Source organism: Salvia hispanica, chromosome 6 (assembly GCF_023119035.1).
Source record: "Salvia hispanica cultivar TCC Black 2014 chromosome 6, UniMelb_Shisp_WGS_1.0, whole genome shotgun sequence".
NCBI lineage: Eukaryota > Viridiplantae > Streptophyta > Magnoliopsida > Lamiales > Lamiaceae > Salvia > Salvia hispanica.
Genome location: NC_062970.1, coordinates 25,251,331 through 25,264,454, shown reverse-complemented (window position 1 = coordinate 25,264,454; position 13,124 = coordinate 25,251,331).

Below are 13,124 nucleotides of genomic sequence, written 5' to 3'. Positions count from 1 at the left end.
ATGCCGGCCCACTCTATATTACATCCAAGGTCAATCACGCCATCTCAGACTTTTCTTCTTTCGCTCCAATTCTTTCTTCTCATCTCACACATCCAATTTCACAGTAGTAAAATTTTACAAAGGTCAAATCCTATCAAACTTGAAGTACCCATTCTGTTCCAAGAAAAACAGAAACTTTTGAAAACGGACACATTTTTTAATGTAAAATTTGTAAGAGCACTCACGTTATCTGAACTTAGGGGCGAGCAAAATAACCGAAAATCGAATATCCGAATCGAACCAAACCGAAATTTTGAAATTCGGTTTGGTTTTTTCGGTTTTTCGATTCGGTTCGGTTTTAAAAATACAAAAATTTCGGTTTTTCGGTTCAGTTCGGTTTGGGCGAAAAAAAAAACCAAAAAACCGAAAAACCGAATTATATTTTAAATATATTATTATATATTTTTATCCTATTAATTTAGTATATTATATCATATATATAACAAATATTCTTCTAATATATTTTTATATAATAAATATTATATATATTATATTAATTTTATATTATATATATTTATATTCTATTAGTATATATAAAATAAAATAAATTAGATATATTAAAATATACTATTTTTTTTCGGTTTTTCGGTTTTGTTTTGAAATTTCGGTTTTTTCGGTTTAGTTCGGTTTTTTTTTAAGTTCGGTTTTTGATTTTTCGGTTTTCGGTTTTTCGATTTTTCGGTTCGGTTTGGGCGAAAAACCGAACCGAAACCCGAATGCACACCCCTAGTTGTAGCCGAATTTGCTCCGATAATGTATCCATACCTCTGATAATGGACTGAATTTACTATAATACCCCCTGCTAACTCCTGCCTCCCCTGCACAGCCATTCTCTCTCTAACCCAACTACTCTATTCTCTTTCCCCGGATCTTCTCTCTCTAACCCCAAACTCCCATTCTCAATGGGGTGGGTAGGTACGGTATACCTACCGAAACCATCATACCGTATACCTTATCGAAATTTCGATATGAGAAAACATCATACCTTTACCTTACCAAAATTTTCGGTATAACAAATTTCAATACCGATACCATACCTTATTTTCAGTATGTCATACCTAAATTTGATATACCGAACTTTTGCGGTATACCAGAGTTTTACGGTATATTGGACTATGGTACGACATACCAAAATCTCATTATTTTGTAAATAATTTTAAATACAAAAGCAATGAAAATAATAGTATTAGAAAACATGAAATTTAATCAAACTCAAACATATTCAAATAATGTTAAAAAAACTGCAATAATTAAACTCCACGCAATCACACAAAGTTCAACGATATTTGTTTGAAACTAATTTAACTTTTATATTATAATAATTTTTTTGAAACTAATTGATTCAACGATATCTGTAACACCCCTTACCCGATTAATTTAATAATCGAATAAGTGATGTCACATTTTGGTACAAATATCTAATTACCAGAAAAATCTTAGACTTATAGAATTATTTTCCATTACTTGGTAAATGGACAAACCGCTATATAACGTCTATATATATATATTTACAGACACAACCTAGATAACTATTTACAAATTATATATGTTTAACAAAACGTGCATGAAATGATTAAGACGTCCCAAATACATTACACTTTCTATACATGCCACAACTAATATATCAAATAATTATTCAAACGCGAAAGATTAGATAGTGACTCGACTTGAGCAGCTATGAAGCAAATGAGCTAATATGATCACCTTATCTGCAAGGGGGAAAGAAAGGAGTGAGCTTCAACAAGCCTAGTAGTATACCCACATTAGAGCTTAATTTCCGAAGTTAAGTAAACATTGTACAACCTATACATTTACATGATTAATTATGAAAACAACCTATACATTTACATGATTAATTATGAAAACGCTCCAGAACCTACATCATTATATCCATGCACATATATTTCATTCATAAACGAACCATTATTTGTCAATCTTTGATCACATGGAGTTTACCCAAAAAGTTTACAATTCACATACTTAGAATCAGATAATGAGAATATAAAATAAATTACATAACACCAATTATGTGAAACACAGAATATATAGCAACATTATCCAGCCATCAATATATATAAAACACATAAGCAAGCAGATCACCAATATTTTCACATATTCAAACACATATAGCCCCTTTGAGTGCTTAGTGACAGACTAGGGTACGCGGACCAGATCAGAAACAAAGACAGATGCAGACGCGGATTTTTGTCCTTGAGAGGACTCCGCACAGACCACCCATTAAGGGTGCAGAATCACAGAGTTCAGAGGCAGAATTCAGAGACAGATCAGAGACGATCCTCGCTTCGGTTATCCAGAAGACGAGAGATCACAGATAATGCAGCGCTGCTGTCCTATGGCATGCCAATTGTACCCACAAAATACACTAATGCACGGGGCATAAACACAGTCAAGTATACTTATTTTCATCTCAATGCATATTTCCAATAATCTTCAACATAACAGATTTGCAACTTCTTTTCACACTGTATCATATCAAATAAATAGATAAATTTCAATTCTCAGAATACCATCACATTCCCAAAATTCACATATTTCACGCCATAAGCAACATGTACAGATCACATAATATATCACCAATTAGTACACAACATTCTATATGAAATCAAGCAAGACTTAATTAAGAAATTAAGACCTAATGTAGAATACACTACCTTAAAACCGAGAATGCCTTCATGGAATCCATTTATCCCTTGCCTTCTCATTGCTCATGCTATTTCTCGGGGAAGAATTTCCTTTCAATATATAACTTTTATCAAGACCAACACCAAAGATAATTCAAGCTTAAAATAAGTTATCTCTCAGTTATCTTTAGCTACTAATTTATTCAGCTTACTATTTTCAGATCCTTACTCTGAATTCCCAACCAACAGTTAAAACCAAGTTATAACTAAAATATCACAAACCTGAGTCCTAGACCATAATAAGTATTATAGCATATAAAGATTCACTATTTTCACCAACTTTAACATAAGCTTATGGTAAATATTTCCAAAAGTGCATATCTAACTTATTGTGAACATCTTTAGTCAAAAATATATCAACATCATCAAGTTTCACACTTAGCTATAGGCTGTCCCAAACTTCACCATGCCAAGAATGCTCATTTCCCTTCATTAAGGTGTAAATCATAGATAAATTCTAAAATCAAACCAAGTAGCATAACAAATTTCCCAAAATAGAAAGGGGAATCCTACGCCTTCCCTACATTCACACATCAAGGTAAACTTCCATTCTATTTCATCTCTAAATATTTCTAGGTAGGAAAAGTAGAAATCAAAATGTCAGATTTGCACCTATTTTACTTAAATTCCAAAATGGGGAAAAACTTGATTATGAACCCTAGCTTCAATTTGGAGAAGAAATTGAATAATTTAGAGGTATCCGAGACTTGCAAAGTGGAGGCAAATCTAATCTACGGCTGCCGGAAATCGGCGACGGCGGCTCAGGAAACTGGACAGCAGCGGCGCACAGCGAGGAGTCCGGCGTGTGTGTTTGAGCAGCGAACAGGGTTGAGACAGAGAGAGATGTAGAGGATTCTGCTTGGGCGGTCTCCGGAGGAAGCAACGTTGAGTGTGTGTGTGTGAAAAATGGCGATCCCCCTTGGTGTAAACTGAATGTGTAGAAAATGTCGGTCTGGATCACCTAATGCATTCCCTAATCCATTTTCTACTCCACCCCTCACGAACATATTTTATTATAGTGGGGTCCACTCTCATGTGTGTGAGAGATGGAGTAGGAAATAAATTAGGAAATGCATTAGGTGATCCGGATTGAGAAAATGTGGGATTGGATCACCTACAACTTTTCATACATCACCCCCTATTCCACCCCTCACAAACATGAAATATGGGCCCACCATCATATTTTATGCTTGTGAAAAGATAAAGATGGTGTAGGAAAAGTTGTAGGTGATTCCTACTGGAAAATGTGAGGGAGAGATTACTCTCGTAAGTTCCAGAAGGGAGAATATATGAAAAAAATCTCATTCCCTTTTCCCCTCTTTTTTTTTTTATAAATTTATTCTTACTTATTCTTCATTTCCTTTTCCTTTAATCTTTCCACACACTTATAATAAAAATGCCACACAACAAATAATTCATATGAAGAAACTATCTAGACAATTCAAGAATTTAATTTTCCGACTAAACCAACGTTAAACTAATTAAGACCTATGAAGTACTCCCTTTGTCCCGGATAATTCGTCCCAATTTTCCATTTCGGTCCGTCCCACATAATTTGTCCCATTGCACTTTTACCATTTTTGGTAGTGGACCTCATATTCCACTAACTCATTCCTACTCACATTTTATTATAAAACTAATATATAAAGGTAGAGCCCACATTCCACTAACTTTTTCAACCCACTTTTCATTACAATTCTTAAAACCCGTGCCCGGTCAAAGTGACCCGAATTATCCGGGACAGAGGGAGTAATTTATAACTGACCTCCATCGCATTTGAACTAATTTAAATTTTTGAAATTTTCAGGTTGTTACAATATCAAGTTTTCCTAATTGAGTTTATTTGATTTTATATTTACATGACTATAATGAGGCAATATTTGATTTCTACATGTAAATATTTATTTGTTTGGTAAAAGTATGAATTTACTTGATATAATTTGGCATATATTGATATCGATATATACCTTATATTACGGTATATACCGTATTTTCGGTATACCCCGGTATACCTCGATATATGCAAATTCATACCGTTACCCTATCGAAATAAATCGGTAAGGTATCATACCTTACCGAAAATTCCGGTATACCAAAAATCCGATATTTTTGGTATTTTTTCGATACGATAAGGGCGGTATTTTGGTATTTCGGTATTTTTACCCAGCCCTAATTGTCACTATTCTCCTCTCTCTCTCTAACTCCACTCACCCTCTCCTTCTCCCTTCTCTAACATATTAGATCTGATGTGGTAGTGACTCCATGTCTTCTCTCGTGGTTAAAGCTTTGGAGTTGGCTGGTGGTGGTTGTATGAGGTGGTAATGGAGGTTCTCCACGGCCGAGATCGCTCCGTAGCCGTCGCCGGAGCTCCGAGTCCATTTCTTCCTAACCCTATTTCTTTTATGCTACAATCTAGCACCGACACACACACACTAAATATCTCTCTACTAAACACACACATTACACCCAAATACACACAACGACACATTCATACACACGCACCCTTCACTCCCCTGCTTGATGGTTTTTCCACCCACCGGTACTGCTGTGGCTGCCGGCTAGCCTCCCTCCACTTAGCTTCTTCATCCCCATCTTCCATAATCTCCATCAAGGTTTGAATCTTTCTCAATTTCAATTTCTTGTGATTTAGTGTAAAATGTGAAATAACTCCTTGATTGTATGACATCCCATGTTGTGTTTATGTTCTTTTTAATTGAAAGTTTTATGAAAGTATGTAATGAAATGGTGAGATATAAGATAGAAAATTAAATCTCACAATTTCTTTACATGCTTTGTATCAGAAACATTTAAGGGGAAGTATCATTCCTACTCTGCCACAAAGCCACATCCATGCATTCTTGATATGCCGTCCATACCTATTATCAGTCTCCGCCAAAAAGAAGGCGGAGAAACCACCTTAAGCAAAAACTGTACCAAAAGAAACACATATGTGACATATGTAAACAAGTTTTCGACTCCTACAAAACTCTAGTAACACACTGGGGCATGAAGCACCCGGCAAACAAAAAGGAGGGAAAGCTTTGCAAGACTTGTGGCAACTTCAAAGCGCCGGGCAGTCCTTGCAATTTTCTACAGGATCTTTTGAGAGCGACGAAGATTGCCCTAACAACTGGACAGATGAAAAGCTTTATACTACGTTGAGAAAGATGTATGACGAGAAGAAAGATCTCAAGTATCCAAAGGGTCTGGGTTTGGCTGAGGAGGGTGTAGGGTAATTGTGAAGCTATAGGTGTGTACATTTTGCTACCTCGAAACCCCTTCTCTTGAGTTCAATTACCCAGCTTTAGAGCTTCTTATTATGATTATGATGAATGCATGATGGTTTTGGTGATTATGCATCGCATTTTCCTTGCTCTTATGAGCACGTGCATTCTTGTTTATGCCCGCGATTGCTGTGTATAGGGCTGTGCAACCCTGAGAAGAGGATGTTGGAACTCCACAAGCTAGAGACTTGTTCAAAGAGTGCAACTATCCCATCCGATGAAGACGAAGAGTGATGGACGCTCCCACATCCAAAGAGCTGTACCAATATAGCTTTTGGGCCGTTGATGAAAGACGACACAGGATTTTTAGTTTGTTAGAAGATGTAGGTGGTGGTGGCCAGAGCTTACAATTCTTGTACCATACTTCACTCTTTCTATGAAATACTACACATTTTCTTATAAAAAATCATCACTTTTTTCGATTTTCACAAAGCTGAAACATTCTTATCATACATAGTTCAAAGAGAAAAAATACGTGGCACACCAACAATCGAGAGGACAAACAAGACAGAAGATTTAATAAGTACTATAAACTTGCAAGATAAACTGCATTTGCGTTACCAGGTATATTAGTGCACAATCGCTTCAACTTTGTAACTCTAATTTGTGACGATCGATGATCATATCTTATACGGGTTTGAATCCCTTGATGCTGTTCCACACATCCAATTATTTTATAATAAAAAAAATAAGTACTATTTTAATATTATAATTTAGAAATAAAATAATAGGATGTGTGAAACAGCATCTTTAATACCCTGTGCTTTTTTTAAAGAAGCTATTATATTTTTTTGGGTAATTTCAAAAAGTAATTTTGAAATTATTTAATTGTCAATTGATTAATTGTAGTAAAAGTTTGGAATTAATGAGTTTGATTTCCAAATATTTTATAGGTTGTCCTACTTGACCGAAGATGCGTCCTACCAAATTAAACAAGGTTTAAGTGTTTATATTTGATTATTGGTTAAATTAGTAAATATAAGAAATTTGAAAGATGCGTCCTACCAAATTAAACAAGGTTTAAGTGTTTATATTTGATTATTGGTTAAATTAGTAAATATAAGAAATTTGAAAGGAAATTAGAAAATAGTGATTTTAATTAATGTCTTTCATAATTCTTTTTGTGTTAGTTTTACACTTAATACCCCCCTAATAGATTATCTGAGATTTGAAAATTGCTACATGTTTGACCAATATAAATATTTGTGTTGATTTTATTTGATACTTATAATAAGAAAAAGAAAATAGAGAAGGAATTGATAAATATCTACACTAATCTAGAACCCACTACACACACCAGTGACTGTTTGGCTAAGATAAATAAGTTATCATCGGTAAACTAATGTTTGGTAGCTTATTTAACTTATTGTTGTGGCCCATGTTTATTTATCTGCCCGTCCAAGGGCCTCTTTCTTCCAGATAAATAATCGGGTGGAATTTACTCCGATAAATTTTTATTTTTTATTTTTTATTTTTTATTATGTTATGCAAGTCTCCATGTCATAGAAAATAAGAAGAATCTGTGCACCATATTAAATTAAAATACATAAACATAATTTGCATTGTTCGAACCTTGTCAATTGCCATTTGATTTAAAATCTTCCTTCCCTCTCCACACTGCCAAGTTGTCAATGCGTTCATGTAACCAGACGTTAAAAACATACCTGCTCAATATTGTAGCCGGGACTGGGGTCGTTAGACAGATTAAGAACCCTGGCAAATCTGTCCAAGCAATTTCCAACTGCAATGTCTAATGTCTCGCCACAAAGATACGATACCTGTCCTCGCTATAGGCAATGCCTGAGTATTTCCCCCGCTCACATAAAGGACAACTGGATCATCTGCCCCGGTCACTATCCTCCCCATCTCAATATGTGCTGAATTTCGTGTTAATCGCATGATTGACGTGGATACGAGCTTAGAGCTTGAACATCCGGTAGAGAAATTACTACAGAATGATAGGAAAAGAGAGCGGCGGTGGACGGTGGTTGTAGCTAGGGGTGAGCAAAATAACCGAAAACCGAATATCCGAACCGAACCAAACCGAAATTTTGAAATTCGGTTCGGTTTTAAAAATACAAAAATTTCGGTTTTTCGGTTCGGTTCGGTTTGGGCGAAAAAAAAAAAAAAACCGAAAAACCGAATTATATTTTAAATATATTATTATATATTTTTATCCTATTAATTTAGTATATTATATCATATATATAACATATATTCTTCTAATATATTTTTATATAATAAATATTATATATATTATATTAATTTTATATTATATATATTTATATTCTATTAGTATATATAAAATAAAATAAATTAGATATATTAAAATATACTATTTTTTTTCGGTTTTTCGGTTTTGTTTTGAAATTTCAGTTTTTTCGGTTTAGTTCGGTTTTTTAAGTTCGGTTTTTGGTTTTTCGGTTTTCGATTTTTCGATTTTTCGGTTCGGTTCGGTTTCAATTTTAACCTAAATTCGGTTTTTCGGGTTCGGTTCGGTTTGGGCGAAAAACCGAACCGAAACCCGAATGCACACCCCTATCTGAACTCTTCTTATAGCTTTTCTCTATCTTAAAGTCTATCTCTTTGCAATAAGAGCTCATCCCAGAGTTTATTTCGAATCTATATCTTTTCTACATTATCACTATTTTATATTTTTCATTTTTAATTTAGTAAAATAAAATGATATATAATAATAAAAAATAAAGACAACTCAATAAAAAAGCAAATTTTATTAAAAAGAAAACATCCTACATTTAAAAAAATATAGAAAAATACAAACAAAAAAATATTAATAAAAATATTAAAAAACTAAAGAGAAGTACTTATAATATAGAGTGAGATAAATGTGAATAATTAGTGGGGAATGGGTTATGTATAGGAGATAAAAAATGAAATTTTTTTTTAAAAAAGAACCCCCCCCAACGGTAATGGTGTGGGCGCCGACGAGGAGGCCGATGGCTAGGCCCTTGCGATCGGCCTCCATTGTGAGTGCTCTAAAGTAAGAGATACAGAAGAGAAAAAGTGTGTTAGCGGAAAAATTAATCTCACCTTATTAGAGAAAAATAAATTTCTTAAAATTAAAAGTTTCTATTTTTAAGGGATAGTCATAGGACAAAAAAGAAAAAAGTTACTAGGAGTACTTTTTTTAGGGGATTGAGTAAAAATGAAATTTTAATTTATTTTAAAATAATACTATTAGTCTTATTTCTAAGTATATTATTTGAAATTTTATCAAACATACTTATATTACATCATAAGAGCATTTATATAGTGGGTGAGAGAAATTTCAAAATATATGATTAAATTAGATGATCTTTTCGTTTTCTAGAATAAATTGGATGACTTTTCATTTTCTAAGATCGGGCACACAACTTTTCATTTAGGGCATCCACAATGGATGCCCTAGTGCATGCCCCATTGAGAGCCCTAGTGGTTGCCACGTCAGCATGCCCTATCTTTCTGCAATAGTGGAGCCCTAGTGCATGCCCTATCTCTTATCCACTTTTCATTTCAATTTTAGTTTTAATTTTTTTTATGTTTACCAATTATAAATAGCAAAATTAGACTTCTAAATTAAAGAACTAGCAAAAAACATACATTACTTAATTTTTTTTTTAAAGTTACAAAAAAGAGGTACAATTTCAACGACCACTACGTGTCCAAACTTCTTCAATCATGTCGTTCATGAGATCAAAATGAGCATGTTGGTTGCGCATGCTCTCATGAGCTTGTAATCTCTCGTTGAGTCCATAGGGTAAACCTCGAACGACCGGCGGGGCTGCATGACCTGCGCTCGGAGCGGCTTCATCGTCGGACCACTGGCTAGCTGCACGACCTTCGTCGACAATAATCATGTTGTGCAAGATGATGCACGCGTACATGACATTGGCGATATGATGCCTGTACCAGGAACGAGCCGGGCCTTTCACTATTCTCCAACGCGCTTGAAGCACACCGAATCCTTGCTCCACGTCCTTCCGTGCAGCCTCCTGCTTTGCCGCAAAAAACTCTCTCCTCGCACCCGTTGGACAAGAGATTGTCTTCAAGAAAACTGGCCATCTCGGGTAAATGCCGTCGGCTAAGTAGTACCCCATATGATGTTGTCGTCCGTTGGCAGTGAAGCTGATAACCGGACCGTTGCCATTGCATTGCTCGGTGAAGAGACTAGACGAGTTCAGCACATTGATGTCGTTGTTGGACCCCCCAACGCCAAAGTGAGCATGCCAAATCCAAAGACTGTGGTCAACGATTGCTTCAAGGATCATCGTCGGGTGGGTACCCTTATACCCACTGGTGAATTGGCCTCTCCACGCTGCAGGACAATTCTTCCACTCCCAGTGCATACAATCAATACTCCCTAACATTCCAGGAAAGCCGTGCACCGTATCGTGCATCCGCAGCAGGTCCTGGCAGTCTTGGGCATTCGGCTTGCGCAAATATGTGGCGCCGAAGGCGTCAATAACGCCACACAAAAATTTACCAGACACTCCCGGCCAGTTGTATCCCCGACGTGAAGATACTCGTCGAACATGTCCGCCGTAGTGCCGTATGCCAACTGACGAAGCGCAACAGTGCACTTCGTCAGCGGGGATGGACCCTTTCTATGGGCCGCATCTTCCCGCCACTGGAAGTACTCGTCGCGCGCCTCAACGCGTGAACAATCTGGAAAGGGACGAAACCTTTCTTGGAATTCTCCATGCTAAAACGTTGTAGTACAGTATCGATGTAGGATTCTTGAGACAAGCACAACATTCTTTTCTTGCGATCTCTGATCACTTTGATCCCTAGAATGTGTCCCGCATCTCCCACGTCCTTCATCTCAAACTGGGTAGACAACCAGTTTCTTACGGACGACAACATCTTATTATTGTTTCCAATTAGTAAGATGTCATCCACGTAAAGTACCAAGAACACCACATTTGCACCTTCAACTTTCTTATACACGCAACTCTCTTCTGGGCACTGATCAAAACCAAATGATTTAACAGTTTTATCGAAGCACATGTTCCATGCTCTGGATGCTTGCTTGAGTCCATAAATGGATCTTTTAAGCTTCCACACCATGTGTTCTTTGCCCTTAACTTCATAGCCCTCGGGTTGTTTCATGTAAATGGTTTCCTCAAGACTGCCATGCAAGAAGGCGGTCTTGACATCCATTTGCCAAACTTCCCAGTCCATGTAGGCTGCGATGGATAGGAGAATCCGAATTGATTTAAGCATAGCGACGGGTGAGAAGGTCTCATCATAATCGATGCCTTCTCTCTGGGTATAACCCTTTGCCACTAATCTAGCTTTGAACAATTTAACTTTCCCATCCGGACCTCATTTACGCTTGAATATCCACTTACTCCCAATGGCAATGCAGCCTTCGGGTAGATTTTCAAGGTCGTAAACGTCCTTATCCTCCATTGATTGTAATTCGGAATCCATTGCCTCAATCCAGTTGAGACTATCCAAATCATTTATTGCTTCTTTGTAGTTCCAGGGGTCAGGTTCCAGATGTCCGGAAACTGAGTCTGAAGACTCTCCCAGACCAATCCACCTTTCCGGTTCTTTTGAAACCCTCCCACTACGACGAGGCTCTACAATCATAGGAGTAGAAGTTGTATTACGTGGTGCAATATTTTCTTGTGGAGTTTTCTCTTGTGTATTTGGAACGTCATCATCTCTCATTTCTTCAAGAGTGATTACACTTCTGGGTTTTTGATTCTTGATATACTCCTCTTCCAAGAACTTTGCATTTGTGCTTACAAATACTTTGTTGTCTTGAGGACTATAGAATTCATAGCCTTTTGTTCCTTTGGCATATCCCACAAACAAACATACCTCTGTGCGAGAGTCCAATTTACTTGGATCTTTAAGTAGCACATGCGCCGGACAACCCCATATCTTGAGATGTTCTAGGTTGGGCTTACGCCCAGTCCACAACTCATGAGGTGTTTTGGGCGCTGACTTTGTAGGTAAGTTATTGTGGGTATAACACGCTGTTTCTAGCGCAAACCCCCAAAGGAATTTTGGCAACTGAGCATAACACATCATTGATCGAACCATTTCAAGAAATGTTCGATTTCTCCTTTCCGCAACTCTATTTTGTTGAGGAGTGCCAGGTGCAGTCAGTTGGGATTCAATCCCAGCTTCCGCTAAGTAGCCCAAAAATTCATCACTAAGATACTCGCCTCCTCGATCAGATCGTAAGGCTTTCATAGTCTTACTATGACGCATTTCTGCAAATGCCTTGAATAGTTTGAATTTTTCAAAAGATTCTGATTTGCGTTGCATCAAATAGACTTGGGCTAGTCTTGAATAATCATCAATAAAGGTGATGAAATACACATAGCCTCCCCTAGTTTGAATTTGGAATGGACCACACACATCCGAGTGAATGAGATCTAGTACTTTCTTGGCTCTATTTCCTTTGATCTTAAAGGATATTTTGGTCATCTTGCCTTCCAAGCAGGATTCGCAAGTTGGAAAGGGGTCTAAGCTTAGTCCCTCAATTGAGCCAAGGCTCGCCAACTTTTGGATCCTTCTCGGATTGGCATGCCCAAGCCTTATATGCCATAAGTACATATCATTCATATCATGTGGTGAAGTCTTTCTCTTGCGAGAAACAGATATGTTATTCGACTCAACTACTTGATGCATAGAGCGTATAGTATACAAGTTATTATCCATGATACCTTGACTGATAAAATAATCATCTCTCCTTATAATGCAAGCATCATTGAAAGAAATAGAATATCCGTCAAAAACCAGTTTAGAAACAAAAATCAAGTTCCTTCTAAACGAAGGTATCAATAAAACATTGTTTAATACCAAAACTCTACTACTAGAAAAGCGAATATAAACAGCTCCTACTGCAATCGCTCCCACTCTAGTAGCATCCCCCAGATGGACAATGATCTCCCCTTCACTTAGTTTCCTTGAATCCTGCAACAAAGCGGGATCGAAACATACATGATCAGTTGCTCCCGTATCTACTACCCATTGATGGGTAGAAACAGTTGCTAAGTAAGTTTCAAGAACATGAGCTTGGTGTTTACCTTGACCATTTGGACCTTTACCCTTTTTGGGGCAATCAGGCTTCCAATGTCCC